An 18,792-nucleotide genomic window follows, 5' to 3' on the forward strand; every position below is an offset into this window, starting at 1 on the left:
AGTAAGCTGGGGAGATAGTTATCTCAAAACATGCTGGATATTGGCAGCCCACTAGAATTCAGTAACTAGAATTCCACTTTGAGAAATATTATTTAGAGACTAAGGGTTTCTTTTCCATTCTTGGAATGTTTTTATTTTTCTTCCCTTGAACCAATGCTCCAGTTATAAAAGAGGAAAAAAAAAAAAAAAGGAAAGGCTTGGTCACCTACAAAAATCGTAATTTGTGTGAAACTATTAAGGGATGGGACAACTGTCAGTGAAACATCAGCACTGTAAGGAGAATTACAAGTTTTACATATATTTTATAAGAAAAGAACCACCATCATTCTTTAGCTGTAGACCTTTTACCATCCCTTCCCCCTCCTCCCCAAACATCACCAGATAAAATAGCAAACAGCTAAAACCAAACCAATGAAAAAAGAGAGGAAGTTGGTGGTAAGAAGCAGCCCAGAGTTCTCTAAATAACCTTCTGCTTTTATAAACAAATCCTCCACTGAAAATTTCTGCTTTTCAGTCATTGTCAAGTCATATTTCTGACATGCTTCTAAGACTGCTTCATGAGAACAGATGCAGAAAACTGTATCCCCTTTAATCACATCCAACCCTAACTATAAATTACTCAAAGTATATTAGAATTATATCCACACCAGTAAATATAAAAAGTAATCAAATTCTTAAGCAAACAAAACTTTTAGTTACTGTTGAATTTAAGTCACCACGCCTACTTGCACCAGATGTTTGTCACTTCTTTAACTCTTTCTACTTCCATCTTTAATCCTCCTGAGATGATTGAAAACTGTTTTTCCTCAAAGTTAATCTTCCTCATAATTTTTTAATTCAGATCATAAGCATGATAAAAAGAAATAAACGTCTTACTACTTTTTCTCCAAATTCTCCTTTCCACCTTTTTTCTCTTTCCTCCTGCCAATGCTGATTTCTCTCCTCTCACAAGGAAAAAATGTTATTTCAACACACCAGTTTAGGTCTTACAGAAACAATCAGCCTGAGCAGACTTCTGTCTTCAGTGAGAAACCTGATCTTATTTTTTAAAATAAGGGTTTTGTTATTGCCCGTGAACTCTTTATTTTAGACTCTCCCTCACAGGCAAATCATAGAAAGTGTTTTACAGCTTCAGGTTCTACTTGTAGGGTAAATTGTCAAGTAACTCTGTTGCCATTTTAGCAAATTTTTTTAAAAAAAGTAAAATATTTGCACTTTCATAGCATGCAAGTCATCTTCTAAATTAAAAGATAAAACCATGAAAACTACTCTTTCTCAGAAAACTTCCTAGCATCCTGGGGAAGCCTCACATCCTGAAAGCAGGCTGGCAGCAGCAGGGCTTTTTCTCCCTTCTGTAGATTGTTCTCCTGTAAAGAGTGACACACTGCTAGAAATACCTCACACCTCTAAAATCCCAACAGATTCCTGGGGACTTGGAAATAACTGGAAGAAAATGCTTAAGCGATACGATGTCTAATCAGAGAACAAGGAAAAACTGAAAATTAAGCAAGACTGCATTTTTCAATCTGCTGTGGTGAGACCTGGTACAAAACACCGCTAAAGCACTCAGATGGGATTGCAGATCTGACCTCTAGCAAACCACCGAGACTATAATCCCCTCTGAAGCCTTTTATTTATATCAACTTTCCAGTAATATAAACATCTGGTAGTCCTCACATAACATTTTCCAGTTGCCATCTTGCATTAATATTTCTAAGAGCTTATCAAAACCAACTCGAGCCGAAATACAGATTCTGCCATTATTATTCTAGAAATTAAGCTTTCAAATAATCAATTTAGAGATTACAATGCATGGCCAGAACTAGACAGCAAACTACTGGATTCCTTCACCTACTTGCAATTGCAGCATGACTTCAAAATGGTTATGAAAATTATTTCAACCTGCTAAATGTAAAGATCATAGGATTGCTAAATAAGGGCACTCTTAGAATCAGCACGCAAACCCAAGTTTTTGGAAAAGCATGAAAAGAAATCAATTGCTTGCTTCATTCCACCAGAAAGCTCACTATGGGACTTATTTCTAATAGATAATAAATAGCAATTACAAGCACTCAAAGACTCCTGTTTGCAGCCTATCCTATCAGGTAATGCTTCTCCAACACTTTTGTTTTTACAGGCAGGAAGAGTCCTTAATTTTCAAAGTTATATTGTTTAGCCTTTTCTCTGACCTTATCAGACACCAGCATGAGAAGGAATAAGGAGAGGAAGGAGATGGGAATCGAATTCCAATCAACTACTACTCCCAACCCATCTGCATTTTCCTCAAAAATCAGCAGCCGTATTTTCTATAAAACATACCACACCAACTTCAATAAGGCGTGATGGTTTTGCCAGCATGATTTTAATAATCTTACTCCCATTAACATAAAAACCCCCACAGTTTACCATAAATCATACTCTGAAAATAGCAATTATGGCATTGGCCTACACCCATATTTGAATACCCTAACCATTCAAGAGCAAGATTATCAAATTAATAACATAAAGAGCAAAGCAAAATTTCAGTAGCTTAGATATTCTATATTTAATAGGTTCTTAGTCAATAGGAAAAAAGACTGGGCCAGAGGCATTATTCTATGTCTGTTTATATTAGTGACACTTCAGAAGGAGGACAGCAAGGTGCATTCTTTTCACTGCTTTTGGCATTAATGTTGTAACTTGTGTTAGAAGAGGAAAAAAAAAAATCCTCAAAGTATCCTGGACACAAGGAACCAATTTGCTGACTTTTAATTATATGTTTTAAACTGTTGTTGGCATAAGCCATTTACTGAACCTTTAAAAAACAGAGGTAAATTTAAAGTACATGAAAGTAACTTCCCAGAAGATATCTACATTTATTTCCCTTTTTACACCAACAAGCCATCTCCATAAACCATGCCTCAAGGAAAAAAAAAAAAGTTGTTGTCGCTTTTGTTTTCTTCCTGTTACTCCTTCCATTCTTAAACACACTTTAAAAAGTCCTCCTACTATTTTCGCCATCAAAACTCAATAAACTACTAAGCAATATAACCTAAAGAGAAATACTGATTATCTGCTAGCCAAGAACCAGCTCGAAATCACACATTTATAACAATAAATCTTTACTACTGAGTAACACTAGGACTTTTATCACACTTGCAGGTTCAGTAAGGTTGGCACCAACCTAAAGCAAGGACATCACAGAACCTTTCCAGAATACAGCTGAATATCATCTACTGTAATTCTTGTGCTCCCTGATGAAAATTATATTAATAAAATTTAAGTGTCAGTCGTTTCACTGTAATCTTACTTGCTAGAAAGCAGAGATCTGTGAGGCAGAACACGATACTTCAACGGCAATTTTCAAAACTTCCTAGACTCAAACACACAGTTCTTTCCAGGAACAAGTATGGACACAATCACAAGCTAGCATGAAATCTTAAGAAAATCGTCTGTCCCTCAAATGCAGTAGTGAAACTGTTCTCCGAATTTGATTTACTGCCCACAAGTCCTTCTCAGAAATTAATCAAACGTGATACACGTGGTTTTTAAGCACAACTTGTTGAGGTCGCACACTTCTACAAAAAAAGCAGCTGAGGAAATGAAGACACCAATACAGTGGGATCATTTAATATGATTTTGAAATGACAAAGGCAGATCTATAAGGTCAGGATATCCAGCCTAGAACAGCCTGGCTTCTATGCATCCAAGGCAGCTACTGTAGGAGGTCTCCACCATAAGATAAAGCATTCCTGGAGGTGGGGGAATATAACAACATTCTTTAAGAGTCAAGACAGTTAATCTGTAGGAATGATTCTAGCCATCTTAACCTAAAACTTTTCCATCAATGCAGTCTGCCTCTGTTCTAGCCTCTTTATGCAGCAACACTTGGGAGGCAGCCAGGCAGCCTCTCTGCATTGCTATACAGCAGCTCCAGACGACTTCGTGTATCTGTCCCCACCTGCTCTCCAGCCTCACGGCTATAAGCCTGTCCCTAAACCCAGGGCTGTCATCTGAGCTTTCCATTCAGACACAAAGGCAAATCCACAATTTTTAAATAAAAAGAAATAAAAAAGGATTGCTTTTTAAGAGAAGATAAGCGAGGCCTCACTAGCTTTAAAAATCTAAGCTGAATAAATAAAACTTAACAATCTTAGGAAGTCTCCCACTAGTAAACCACCGCCGTTAGATAAAAGTTGCTACATACAATTGTGATCCGATTTATGATTTGTTGAACAAGAATCTGCAGCAGTGAGCAAAGAATGTGGGCAGAGCAGTAACTAAAGCCCCACTAAATTAAAACACACATTCTTAAATTAAATTACTTCTTCATCCGATCGACGCCTGTAAGCAAACTTCTACTTCTTGTTTGGCTCTAAGATCAGTAAGTTTTTCTAGGCTGTCTTCTCTGCCCACGTAATTTCGCTAAGTATCAGTTCTTGTCACAGCCCCTACAAAGATATTCACATTATACTCATTTTGGAGATACCTGTATTGGTAACTATGAGGACTCAGACTTCATGAAAAGGAGGAAAAAAACCTGAACTACACATTGCTGTTTAAGTCCCACAAGTAATTTTATAGCATTCTGGCATATCTGTAGTTAGAAAAAGTGTAAGTTCTGTTCGACATCAGAAGATACAGTTTCCATTTTTAGAACATCACATCAGTCTTTTCAGACTGATGCTTGTACAGATGTCACCGGCATGTCTGATGTCACACATACGAGTGCTCCAGCTGTACCTCTATTAACTCAAAGGGTGTTAACTCCAAAGAAAAAGTAGTGATTCAGAGCACCTTAAACTATCAGCCAGCAATTTTAGTATCCCAGTGTCCAGCTATACCCTGTAAGTTCACATGACATGAAATGTTTCTGAACATGTAATAAATCCAAGAGCTCTAGACCTTCCAGTATATTTTCAGAAACAGTATTACTGAACTTATGAGATTTCTAAGGATTTAAAATGCTTAAAAATGAACATATTTTCAAATGAATAGTCTGACTTTTTCTGTACGCAAGTCTCTTGAAGGTGTGCACAAGGGCATCCTTTTATGCTAGAAAATGATTTCTGTTATCAGAAGTTGGATCAGTTTTTTTAAAAGCATTAACATGACTGTATATGATTCTCAGCCCAAGTATTACATCAGACCCAATTTAAAATGCACAACATACATGCTGTATTCCTAGCAAAAGCCATTTAAAAGAATCTACAGTCATACAATATAGCCTCTTGAGTAAGACCTACAGCACAGGCTAAGAAAAGGTGAACTGAGATCTTCAATAGGAAAATTTTAGTACTATTTTCTCCAGTCAGTGCATCTAAAGTCACCAGTATCCTACTGGCTTCTACTGTATCAATGGCCAAACCAGTATCTTCCAGTTATAAATTTAGTGTTGGGAGTGTTTAATCCCTCCCACGGTGCTGACTTTATAAACTCTATGGATGTCTAAAAATCCACAGAGTTGTAAGGCCAGCTATTCCTCACAGAAAGCAACAGCCCAACTCCTGCTTGTAGGGAAGGAATTTACTCACAGTATACAGATGAACTCCCAAGTCTTTTCTGGGCATTTGCTAGAGTCAGTAGTTCTGCATCTTTTTGGTCCTAAAAACGTGGAGAAAAAAAACAATAAACAGAAAACCCACAAATTGCATTTCATGTGTGCTACATATTTTCTTGAATTCTCAGCTATGCACATCAGCAAAGGGGAAGAGACTTCCAGAATCACTCAACTCCTTCCTTCCAAAACACTGCTACAGATTTCAGTAAAGGGACACTCAACAACATGAAACCAAGAAAAGAAGTTCTAATATATTTACAGATACAGTTTCTGAAAAACAGCAGCTTCTTTGCCTCCTCAAGGATACAAATACTTTAATCTCATGCTAGTTTCCTGTACTGTCATGTGTTTCTAGAACTTGGGACACGTGCTTTATTTAAGAGGTCTCTCAAGTACAAAGTACAAGACAGAATGCAGTAGCAGCTTATCGACTGAGAATCGAGAAGCAACAGTCTCATTAAAGGTTTTTTTGATTGTTTTTTTTTTTTTTTTGGTTGGTTGGTTTTGTGTTTTTGTTTTTTTTTTTTTTTTTTAAAAAACCCACATTTTTGTCGTATTTCCTCTCCGTGCCGAGTAGGAAACACCAGCAGCCAGAGGTTGGAGGAACACAGCAAGATCTTACATAATATTCCAATCGTGCAGAAAATCGAGCCAAAGCTGGGAGGAGAGAAGGAATTTTACAAAATTACAGTGGGTATTTCCAAGCGTGGAACTCTGAATGCAATCAGTAACAGCAATAGCTCCTGATCGTGCAAGAAATAGCTATCTTTCCCAGCTTTATGCCCAATTTTGCAGAAATAATGTCCAGGAAGAAGTGAAACACATTATTTCAAGTTTACAGGTCCACAGTGAGCCAGGCAGGGGAATGGCAAGCCCCACGAGTAAAATGCTGAACAGAAGGGTGTGCCAAGAATAAAGCTGGTAAGTCCCTCTTATTGTAAACTGGATTGGTATCTAGAAAAATCACACAGGGCCACAAACTCAGTTCACAGTACATACCTAACACTAGGTCCGTCTACAGGCTCAGTTGCAGTTCAGAGATTAACCCTAAACCTCCCCCCCCCACGGGGCAAGCTGGCTCAGTGGAAACTAATCGAGAGAAGACTCTGGTGAATGGAATTGTTTTTAACATTTAACAGGTCTAATCAACCTAATACTATAGCCAGTACTGGTACCATCTCCATGTTAAAACATCAGCAAATTGTAAGATCAATTACACAAGAAATAGTATCTTCTAAGCACTCCACTGTGACCTGTGCAATTAGTGACACATGCTCACCGAGACCATGTGTCAACCAAAAATCCCTTCCATTTTAACTCCCTCCCTGATCTGTATCTATGTGCAAATCCTGGAGGTTTCGGGGAGGAAACACAATTAGTTTTATAACAGTGGTAAGTACAGTCAAGTAAATGAGGATATCAGATTTGATAGTAGTTTCTACGATCTCATGGAAGGTATAGTTTTGTATTACTGTCCTCTGCTGATACAGTGACAGGATGACAGCTTGCAATGTACTTCTGCTATCACGTTGTCTTGATCTCGACACCCATCCATGACAAAGTAGCATTAAGGAAAAAAAAATAATCTGCTTTTTCTTCAGGTCACAATGAAACAAGTGACATAATGAAAGCAAATCATTCTGGGCATCTGGCTAGCAAATGTCACTGAGAAAAAAGCAAGCTAGTTACATGCTTTACTTAACTGATTTAGGATGTTTTTATAACCAAAGAGTTCTATTTTATAAAGCATAAATAATAGTGTAATTCTTCAGACTTTTACAGGGTTTCACATCAAGCCACCCCAGACATAACCACTCAGAACTCTAAAGGAAAAGGAAAAAAAAGGAAATCACAAAAAAGTATTCCTTTTCATTATGTCACGATGATGCTCCACAATGCTCACAAATGTAAACACATTTAATAATGCTGAGTTACAGAAAAATGACAACAAATGACATCATAGCCTGCATTTTCCTTCCCCCCTAAAAACTCCTGGCAGAAAAAGGCAATTCCATTTCACAGGCATCTTGGCAAATACTACAGGAATAATATTTTACCTTTATAATGCCATCTATCACTAATCAAGATAATGCTTGCGGCAAGCACTAGCACTCTGCTATCAAATCGCATTAGTGACACATTTAACTGTGAAAGGGAATTCTTTTGCCTTTCCATACTGCATGATGATGCACCATTTCCTTTAAACACCACTACAGGCCTAAGACACAGCTAAGAAACACCAGTACTGATCCCAGACACCCTGGGGTCTAATTCCTAGGAAGACCAAGTTCTCTCCTGATTTAGCAATGTGCCTCAGAGCCCTCGGTGGCACAGCTACAACCTGTCATCCCTCACTTGGTTATGCTGTTTGTCATCTCAGTTCGGCCACTCCAACCCTTATTTCCTTTCTGCCACTCGTGTTTCCTTACTCAGTTCCTGGCACCCCACTGAAGCTCTACCCCTGCCTGGGGATCTCTAGGAGCCCCTTCAGCAGACCTCCCCCCCCAACTTCTCCCCGCCACACCTCTCCCTGCTCAGGCCCTGCTCCCTCGCACCCCTCCCTCCCCCCCGAGCCCCCTCAACTCCTGCCCCCTTCCCCACAGCTCTTACCTGCTGCCCCACGAGTGACTCCTACGGCCGGAGGAAGCGCGGTTCCGAGGCAGGGAAGCCCGAGCAGTCCTTGCCCAAGCAGGTGAGGTGGGTGGGGATGGCTCCCCGGGACTCTGCCCCCCCCCCACTCAGCAGCCAGCCCCCCTAGGAGAACACCAGCAGTTGGGGATCACTATTTGGCAGCATGTCTTCCTCCTCCGACTCCCCCCCGAGCAGATGCAGAGGCTCAGTATTCCGCAGGTGCCCGCAGCAGCGCACTGCGCAGGCGCGGAGCTGCCGAACCACCAGGATATGGCTGTTCCCAGCGCTCCCCTCCCGGCCGCGCCTGCGCGTTGCGCCCACAGCGCCGCCTCCCCGGCGAGCAAGGCGCATGCTCAGGGCGCCCTGCTCCCCGCCCAACCGCCCGCCGCCTTCTGCGCACGCGCCTCCCGTCGCTACGCAACTCCGGCGCACGCGCCCCCCCCCTCCCCCTCACGCCAGCTGCGCGTGCGCGCGGGGCAACCCACGCCTACTTTCCCCGCCCCGCGGCTCCCAATCTGGCAGCGCGGCGGCGCATGCGCAGTGTGCCCCGGGGCCCCCCTCGGTGGAATGGCTCACTATTTGGCAAAGTGCCGCTCCTGTCGCAGTGCCATTTCAACAGAGCCCGGAGCGCGGGCCCGGGCGGGTCTCCCAGCTCCCAGGCGTGCGGCAGGAGCAGAGAGGAACCTGCCCCACACACACCTCGCAGAGGCATGCGGTGGAGGGAGAACGACGACGCTACTTTCCCCCCATCCCTGCGGGGGTTTCCTGTCCTCGCCCAGTTCCTTCTGCTTCTTTCTCCCACCCCCCCGCACACACACAACCCCTCCCACCTCACCTGAGGGACCTACCGCTGCCTGCTGTCCCCTTGCGGTCTCCTTATAACTGCCCTAAACTACCACATCCGGGCTCCCCACAGCCCCCGCCTCTCCCCAGGCTGGAGTGGGGCGGGGCCACGCACGGCGCATGTACAAAGAGGGGGCGGGGCCTAAGGGAGGCGGGGGAAGAGGCGTCGAGTGTGGTGGTGTGAGGGACATGGCTGCCCACCGCCTCCTGCCTTGTCTCCTGGGGGCGTGTGAGCGCTGAGGGCTCTCTTCGGGAGAGAGAAAATCCCTTTACCCAAGGAGGAAGAACTAGGGGAAGCGAGAGGGTGAGGGTGAGGGTTTCTCTTGATGTGATGGTGTGGTTGTGTCAGCCCTGGCGTGGCCAGCAGGGACAGGGAAGGGATCTGAGCCCTGGGCTCAGCACTGGGGAGGCTGCCCCTCGCTGAGTGGGTTCAGTGTTGGGCCCCTCACCCCAAAAAGGCCATTGAATGACTTGAGTGTGGCCAGAGAAGGGCAACGGAGCTGGGGCAGGGTCTGGAGCACAGGTCGGCTGGGGGAACTGGGGGGGTTCAGTCTGGAGAAGAGGAGGCTGAGGGGAGACCTCCTGGCCCTCTGCAACTCCCTGCCAGGAGGGGGCAGAGAGGGGGGATGAGTCTCTGGAGCCAAGGCCCCAGCGCCAGGCCCCGAGGGAATGGCCTCAAGCTGCCCAGGGCAGGGTCAGGCTGGCTCTGAGGAAGGATTTCTGTGCAGAAGGGGCTGTTGGGCGTTGGAATGGGCTGCCCAGGGCAGGGGGGGAGTCCCCGGGATCCCTGGGGGGGTTGAAGAGTCGGGCTGAGCCAGCGCTGAGGGATCTGGGGGAGTTGGGAACATGGTTCATGGTTGGGCTGGAGGAGCTTCAAAGTCTTTTCCAAACAAGATGATTCTGGGATTCTATGTGGCCTGATTTCACCTTGCCCCCCTCCCCACCAATTCCTTTGAGGGTTGGACTTTTGTGTAGTTAAAAACACAAATGGGTTTTCTCCCTTCTTTCACTTCGGGCTGTCTCCTGGGCCACTGCAGTGCGTGGATCACCAGGGCTTCAAGAATGGCTCACCTCTCTCTGCACAATGTGAACTTCTTGCCAAGTTTGAGAATGATTGGTGAGTTTTTCTCAAACCACAGCATTTATCTTAACCTTTTGAGAAAAGGATTGTAAAGCAAACATCCTTTACGCCTGCATTCAGGGGCCTAGATCAAAAGTTTAAGGGAGACCTTATAGACCTTTCAGTACCTACGAGGGGGTTATGAAGCAAATGGAGCCAGGAGTTCCATAGTGGTATATGGTGGGAGGATGAGAAACAAAAAAACGAGAGTGACTTTTGACTAGATAGAAGAAACTTTTTCATCATGACCGTAGATGAAGATTTTGACAGGTTGCCCAAAGAGATTATGCAGCCTCTGTTGGAGGTTTTCAAGGCCTGATTAAATCCCTGAGCAACCTTGGCAGATCTCATAGGTGAGATGCTTTGAGCAGGTTGGACCAGGTGACATCCTGAGTCCCTTCCAACACAAATCATCCTGTGATCCTAAGATCTCGTTTATGTGTGGCTCTTCTAATTTGTAATGGTTTGCAACCAGGGGAAGCAAAATTTTCATTGTTGGTAGTCCTTAATTAGTTAAATGTTTGTGGAGAAGCTTATCCAGAGCTAGCCTGCCTTTCCTGCCAGGCTCAGTCTCACATTATAGTGAATTAATACAATTACACACAAAGCACCCCAATAACCACATGAGTCAGGTTGCGTAATACATACCACAGCTACACTTCTTTAAATGAAAGATGCAAAGTCTTCTTCCCTCATATTTCATTCTCTCAGATGAAAAAAATGCTGCTTCTCATAGCACAATTGGTCCTGTGCACTGGGCTGCCACATTTGTCCACTACTGACTCAGAGAATATTGCCTGGTTTATTGCTAACATTTTCTGCAGTGTCCTGGGTTTTCCTGGCAAGTATCTCATCCAAGTCATGACCAATTCTTGGACCCTGCTTCATTCCTTCATTTCACAAACTGCTGCCCATGGTGACAAAACAGCAGGTAATGCTGCATTGTAATGAAGAAATGCCATAAAACTGCCTCTTGGGAAGTACAGAATTGGTATTAGCATTCCTAGTCTGGCAACGCATTTCTCCTAGAAACTCATTTTCATACCCTGTCCATTATTCTGGATTTTGTATGCCCAATATAAACTGTGGATTTTCACTGATGTGTTTATCCTCTTGAGTTGAAGTACAAAAGGAAATTACAGCACCAGTTTTAGAAAAAAAATCAAAGAGATTCTCCCCTCCCATCCCTTATCTCTCTTAGACTGCGGACTCTATACAAGGGTTTTCTAGATAGAACAAACAGAAAAGTCTCCTTTAATTCAACACTGGCCATGTCTCGCTTAGCAGTAGGGAGGTCAACCTCTTTTACAGTTTATGACGTTCTCCTGCTCAAAATTCTCTTGTTCCCAGGAAGTGGAAAATTAAATTGGGTATCTGTGAAAATGAAGATCGAATTTCACCTCTCCTCCATACGATAAAGTTATTTAGGGTCAGTTCTACCCTCCTCGGTGGCGGATAGAAGTGAAATACTGTCACTTATTCTTCACAATCCCTATCACCTTCTGTCTTTAATACAATTCTGTAATAAAATTACAGGACAATTCCTAGGTGCAGGTACTGCTCGAACCTTGAAAACTTGCCTGGGGATATGCTGATGTGTGTGTGTTTTGACACTACTGTGCATGTGAGAGCACCAAATGCTCAAATGCATTCACTTTGGGGATAATTCTCAGTATCGTCTGAATGATAAGAGACAGGTGGTTTTTTCTGCATGAAAAGAACCAGTAAATAGTAATGTACATATAGGTTTGGAGGTGTTACTTTTGTGCATATGTAAGTTTGATTTTATGTGAAGCTGATTAAACTGATGTCCGTGAAAGAGTTGTGTGCAAGAATTTTAAATAGCTCTTGCTCTTTAATATTCACTTCCTCTTTAGTTTTAATTATTTTGTTCCTACGTTTTCCCTTTCAATTTACTAAAAATCTAGAAATGTAATTAGAGAGAGGCTGAACTCAGAAAAAGCTGCCAGCATTTCTACATCATGATTAAATATATCAGCCATCCCTTTAGTGAGAGACTGAAAAACAGGATTCTCATAATTATCTCCCTGTTATCCAGGAAAGAAATCTGCAACACGTACGGATACAGAGTTATTGAAAATGCAGCACTAATTAAAATCTCATATAGGAGCCTGATGATCAGGAGAGTATGAAAACACAGTTATTTAATTATTTCCTGTATTTGCTATCTTTGTTACAAAAACAAACAAAACCCTTCTAAACAAAACCCATCTCCAATCACTGGGGAGACTTAATGAGGCTTTTATAGATGCAACAGTCACACAGACATTGGAAGCTGCTTGATTCACCTCTCCTTACACCAGCGAGACATCTATATATCTCCTTTTCCATATGTAACACAAAAGGAACGCTGTGGTATATTCCCAAACAGTAACGGAATCATTCCTTGGCTTGAGGATATGGTTAACTGTTTATTTTAAAATTAAGGCATAAAAAGAATCTTGATATTACAGGCTTTTATGGTTTCATTGTGAAATAGTAATATTTGTGTTATAGCCAATTAAAAATCTAGTATCTAATGCGTTATCCTTCCAGTCTGACTTCTGCCAGGGTATCTCCATCTTGAAGATGTCATGCTCTCACCTAGCCCAGCACAAAGCCTACGTTATTATTTCTCTTGTCAAAGGAATCTAAGCTTTGGCACTAGCAGAGCACGCTAGAGGACAATAACTGCTGATATGGTTTGTGATGAAAGGAAAAGCTTCTGAGATACTGGCTTCTTTGAACCACGTAAGTCTGAGCATCCTCCAGGGAAAGGGAACTGGTGAGCTTTTTGCGTTTGCATCCCTTTTCCTCAAAATTTAATTTGCAACAGAATAGCAAGTACTAATAAGCTAGATACCGAGTCCAGTATCCTCACTTTTCCCTTACTATAAATTAAGTAATCTTCAGTGTTGCATGGAGTAGGATGGTAAGTCAAATATTACCTATCTTTTAAAAGTATAGAGAAGTTAATAGTATAGTTAATAGTAAAGTTAATAAAGAAGAATTATACTATAATAAAAAAGAATTTTACTATTAAACTAGAAGTTAATAGTAAAGTTAATAAAGCTTAGTCACATTTAAAAAAAAAAAAAAAGAGATTTGGGAAACTGGTTGCTTCCAGTATCAGAGCATAAATCCAGAGAGTATAGGAATTAGGTGGATTTTACACATCTAGATTCAAAACTATGACTGAAAACAATTATTTTTCAACAGACATACAAAATTACAGGTACCCACATTTTTCAGGCACTGCCCTTTCTGACCTGAAAGTTCACTGAAGCGTTGCCAGGTTCAGGTTATGCATGTGCTCAGAACTGTCATGGCCTGAGCACTTTGGCAATTAGCTCCCCCCTTCCTTCCTTTGGATCCAGTAGCACCTACATCCCTTGGAGCATGAAGGGGTAAATTTGCTCTAGTACAGCCACCACATACACAACAGCATTAAATTCAGTAGAAACCACAATAACAACCAGCACTTCTGTGAGAAAGTGCCTGCTGGCAGTGGTGGGATAGTCTCCTTTTACACATACAAACCATTCCCAGGTCTGAGCTTACTGCTAGGCATATTTTCTTGTCAGAATTTGCTTTCCTGACTTCAGAACGCTGTAAGATAACTTAGTCATTGTTGTGATTAAAAAGTGTTTTTACTTGTGAGAAAACAAACATGGTTTAAAAAATCTTGACCTCTTTTGGAAAAACTCTGACTTGAAGATTTTAATTGCAGGGAATCTGTTCATAGTGCTATTTTTACATGTATTGGAAAAGTACCAAAGCTAATTTTTTAGAAGAGGAAATTATACTTTAAAATGCACTATTGTGAGAAAGTGACTCCCTAATGTCTTTGAGTTGGTGCTTTGTTTCTCGTTAGAAGCATCTCCTGTCTTCCCTGATGAGCCTGCTCTTGTTTTCAGTGCTGGTTTGCTTTAAGATGCTTTTGATCCTGTATTCATTAAAACCTGATCCTGCTGCTTCCCACCAGCCCTAATGGTCTGTGAAATTATTTTCCTTTCTCCAAGACACTGTTAACTCTGCTAGCACCTGCAGAGTGGAGGAGCTCAGAACATTGTCAAAAGTCCTCTGATTTATTCAAACCAGCTTTTCTCCACAAACAAGAATTAATCTTCAATATTATCACAGCAATGTTCCTCAGTGGAGAAGTGGGAACGGACTGCAACAGAGTCTGAAGGTTTTTATCACTCCTGTTTTCCCCTTCTACAGGTACAGAGAGATAATTGGACAAAAGACTTGAAAATCGAGGATAAGATTCACTCTGTATAAGAGTATGGAAGTATGAATGAGCATAAATGGCTCAAACAGCTGCAAAAATAATTAAAAAAAAAAAAGAGAAGTAAATCAAGTAAGAAAAAAGTAGGGAACAACAATGAAGAGAAATGATGTAAAAAAAAAAAAAACAAACATAAAAATGCATTTTCAGTCTGGACCTCGCAGGGAATAACAGTTAAGGGAAAGGCAGAGTTTTTAACATATCCACAAACTAATAATTTTTCACTCAGCATCAAGATTTATAACTCGATGACAGTTTAGTCTTATTCTATTTTTTAATGCTGGTGGAAAAGAGGAGAGCTCTCCAAATCTGTACTTTCAACACAGTGATAAAGATTAATATTAGCTGTCAATATGTATTTTATCGCACAAATTTTAGCAAGTATTATGACTTAAATATTGCTACTCTAGAACATTCTTTCAGAACTGAACTGCTTAACGTAAGAGTTAATCAGTCCTTTGTTTTTGCCTTCTCATTAGCAACGTCCTGGCATTAAGTTACTGCAACCAAAATGGCCGTAATGAGTATTCAGATGTTTAATTTCATTTGAAGACTCACTCGGTTATTGCCTAGAAAATTGTTTTCTAGAACAGGGATTTCAAAACCAAGCGTTCAGGAGCCATGAAGACCAACAAAAAGTAAGGTTGTCCATGCAATATTTTGGTCCTGTTGTAGAGAGCTGTATGCTGTAGTCTTTAATTGCACGATCCCATTATCTTGAACCTGATTTCCTAAAGAGACAAAGCTTACGTTGTCGATGTGTCTATCCTCCTGCCCTCAGTGACTTCTAATTCAGCAGCATTTTCCAACGGAGTTTTATAAAAAGGAGTCACAAAGTTCATTGTGTTCTACCACACTCCGTTAAAGTAGGGGCTGGATAGAGAAAAGGGACCTTCCCAAGTGCTCCAGGACGTTACACTCCAGTTTCATAAACACACCCGCGTGGGGCAGAAACTCTGTGAATATGCTGTGGAGAAAGCTGACATGGGAACCACAATCAGCCACAAACCTCACATCTGGAGGAAACCAGGCACTGCTGATTCCAGCACTTACAGAACCTTTTTTCACTGGACTGTGCTGTCCCTTTCTGTGACTGGGTAAGTTTATACGTGATTAAATGTTATATAAAAAAATAAAATTAAATGTTGCCTCCTGTATGGGGGCCCAAGCTTTATGTAACTCACACTTCCTAAAGTATTTACTGACTGCAAAATTAATTCATTTCTTCCTGGGCATTTCCAGAATTACCAGATAAGAGTGTCTTGCTGCTTAGAAATATCAATGAAGCCATCTTAACTGGTACCCCTGTGACTTTAAGTGATAATACTTCATAATTATTATATACATCTATATTAGACAAGAGGGGAGAAGAAAATCTTAGAATTTATCAAACCAGGGAAAATAAAGCTTATGTCAAAACTCCACACTAACTTAAAGTGCCCAATTTGATACATCCCATGCCTCATTATTTAGAGAAGTTGGTAATTCAGTTGTATTTAGTGTGTTCAGACTGCTTTACATCTCCCCAGGGGTGGCTGTGAACACTCCCCTTTCTGCAGATCTAGTCTAGCTGTTCGTACAAAAATAAAAAATTTACTAATCATTGAAATTCTTTGGGTGACTGGATTGCCACACGGGTCCTAAGGCAGGGGCAGAACCTGCTAATCCAAACTGGTGGTGTTTCTTAATCCCAGAACAAGGATTTGTTTTTTTTTTTTTCCTGCCACACTCACTGTTAAACTAATTAACAAATTATAGCCTATCACGTTCAATGAACGAGATCTCTCAAGACCTTGGGAGAATGTGACACTGTAATTCTGAGAATAAACTGAATCAGAGCAGGCTGCAAATTTGTCTGGAAAGCAGCCTCAGCTCCTCAAAGCTGATAAGGACTGAGAGAGGCAGCCTTTGCCTGGAAAACCATTTGCATTGTTCTGAGAAGTGATTTTTAGAACTTTAGCTAATGAATGTCAGGCAGTCATGCTGCCAGAGGACACAAATTCAACTCTACTTTTTTCCACTTCCTCAGAAACTGGAGACAGTGCTCCCTACTGTTTTGAGCGTACTTGAGAGGGTTGAGATTTTTATTGCTTTTGTAACGTTTAATTTTAGGTGGGAAATCATCCTTTGGAGGACAGTTTTCTGCTATCAGTGGGAAGAGACCATTACAGACAGGCCTGGTATGCCCTCTGCTCATGTCCCAGGGCTGCTGCAAGATTCCTTAGTGTCTTTAGACTGGCTATTAGAAAGGAGAAACTGCAACGTTTGATTAAGCAGTGTGGGGTGCTAGTGCCACCTGCAAAGCAAATCGCAGTGTACAAGGACTGTTATGGAAATCTGTCCTTGCTGTCCCCAGAATTATGGATGCCTGTTCGACTATTTCATTTCATTCCCATTTTCAAGTTTCAAACAAAAGACTTAGCACTCGTTCCAAGCGACGGAAGGTTTCCATGACTGACCTGGCTGGATTTTAACTTTTATGGATTTTTCAGCATCTGGTCTGTGCTAATAGAACCACTCCTGGGAATGCCTGATGCTGCACATCCCTGCTGCTCGTGGAGTCACTGAAGACCTGGTAAAGGGCCTGAACCTACTTCCAGGAAAAAAAAAAAAAACACATCACCACCACCCCTGACTCTGGCAGGCTGGTCCCTGCGCTCTCCTATCAAAACATCTCTGCTGAATGAGTCAGGATATTTCAACGAGGACTGTGTATGAAAACCATGCTGTCTTCTGAACAATTTTTTTTTTTCTTCAACACAGGTTAATTGCTGATAAAAACTTCAGAAACAGGCTGTGGGCTTACCAAAGTAGCTGAAATGTGATGATGAAGAAGGTAGGAAAAGCATTCTGGATCCTCTATATGCATAAATATACTGAAAGAGTAAAAATGACATTGCAAGCACTGTGGAAAAACACAGCAAGAGAAAGGAAAAAAAGCCATATGACCATTTTTGCTAGTTTAATTCTGAAGCCTTAAATGCAGTCTTCATCTTAATTTTTTTTTTTTTTCCTTAAAATATTTAAACCAAATACCTCATTCCAGTGTGACATACAGCAACAACTGACTGTCTCAGTTTCAGTCTGAGGCAGTTACTGGTTTTGCTGTTCTTTACTTGCATTCCTGGCTCACTGTTGCTGCAATTCTATTACTTACAAACTGTAAATTGATTATTATATTATAGAGTATCTATTTCCAATGCATCTCCCGCCCCTATCAGCCTTACAAAGGTCCTACTACTAGTCAGCATAAACCTACTACATGCTGAAGTGGGACTCTAAAGCTAGCACATCTTTTCCCTGATGGGTGCTATTTTGATTCTCATGTGCTTTTCAGTCCACAAAATCTGTTAGGAATTCCTGTTTCCTTTGCAAGACTCTGGAATCCCACAGGATAAACTCTGATTTATTTTATTTTTTATCCTCTCATGCAGAATAATCACTAACTTTTAACCGAGTGGCACAGCATAAATCTTAGTTGTTCTTGAAGAATCACCTTTTGGGTTGGGTTTTTGATTGGTATGTTCAAGACTGGCAATCAATTGATTTTAATAACTTCCTTATGCCTTAAATTGTAATTTGAGTGCGAGTCTTTACTATCCTCTGACCAGAAAATTATCAGTGTTACACAATTATATCCACCCCTACAAAATATACACGCACACGCTATCATCTACCTTATTCTATGCACTCTCTAAACATTTGTTTTTTGGTTTTTTTTTAAACATCTGCTGATGGAGTTGCAGAAGGAGCTCGTAAAAACAAGGAAGATGAAAGGAAAAGGAACACAGCTGCCAAGTTTTCCCCCCTGTGGATGCCTTGCCTCAGTTAGCTATGAAATAAAACTTCACCTTTCCTAGCTGATACATCAACGAGTTCCTCCTGGAGGGACAACAGGCACAAACACTGCAGCAATGTAATCTGTTTATTCTCATCTCCCCGGAACCTCCAAGAACTGACAAGGTTCCTAGGAGAATTCTGGCAGAAATGTTTTCAAAACTGTCGACTGTGACGCCAGTGGCTGCTGCTGTGCAGGATGCCAGCTGTTTGTGTTACATGAGGACACGAGGACATGCAGGTGTGCACATACTTCTTTATACTGATGCTATTTGTAACGGAGGCCGTTCTGCACAAGAGATGGGGATTGTCTCAAATCTTCTAACGACTTTGCTTCTGCTGACGGTCAAAAAGAAACAGAATAAAAATGGAGGAAGACCTTGATTTCCACATTATGCTTTTACTGTAAGCACAAAGACTCTAGAAGTACAGTTATATCGTTAATTAAACAGGAACTGCTTTTTTTGGTTGTTTTTCTCCTTGTATTTCTTGAAAATTATTGAAATAAGGGTTCCCCCTGCTGGTAACTGG

At 41.4% G+C, this 18,792-nt stretch overlaps 1 protein-coding gene across 1 annotated transcript in view; it reads right to left on the reverse strand.

The window, feature by feature from the left end:
* The window catches only part of SPOP (speckle type BTB/POZ protein), a 28,459-nt gene extending 19,967 nt beyond the window's left edge, over positions 1-8,492 (reverse strand). The window contains exons 1-2 of the mRNA XM_074926954.1: positions 8,150-8,492; positions 5,514-5,583 (exon numbers count right to left, since the gene is read on the reverse strand). The gene's annotated coding sequence lies outside the window, so the exon portion shown is untranslated. The remainder of the gene's footprint in view (positions 1-5,513; positions 5,584-8,149) is intronic.
* Positions 8,493-18,792: the final 10,300 nt, after the last annotated feature.

Source organism: Athene noctua, chromosome 25 (assembly GCF_965140245.1).
Source record: "Athene noctua chromosome 25, bAthNoc1.hap1.1, whole genome shotgun sequence".
Lineage (NCBI taxonomy): Eukaryota > Metazoa > Chordata > Aves > Strigiformes > Strigidae > Athene > Athene noctua.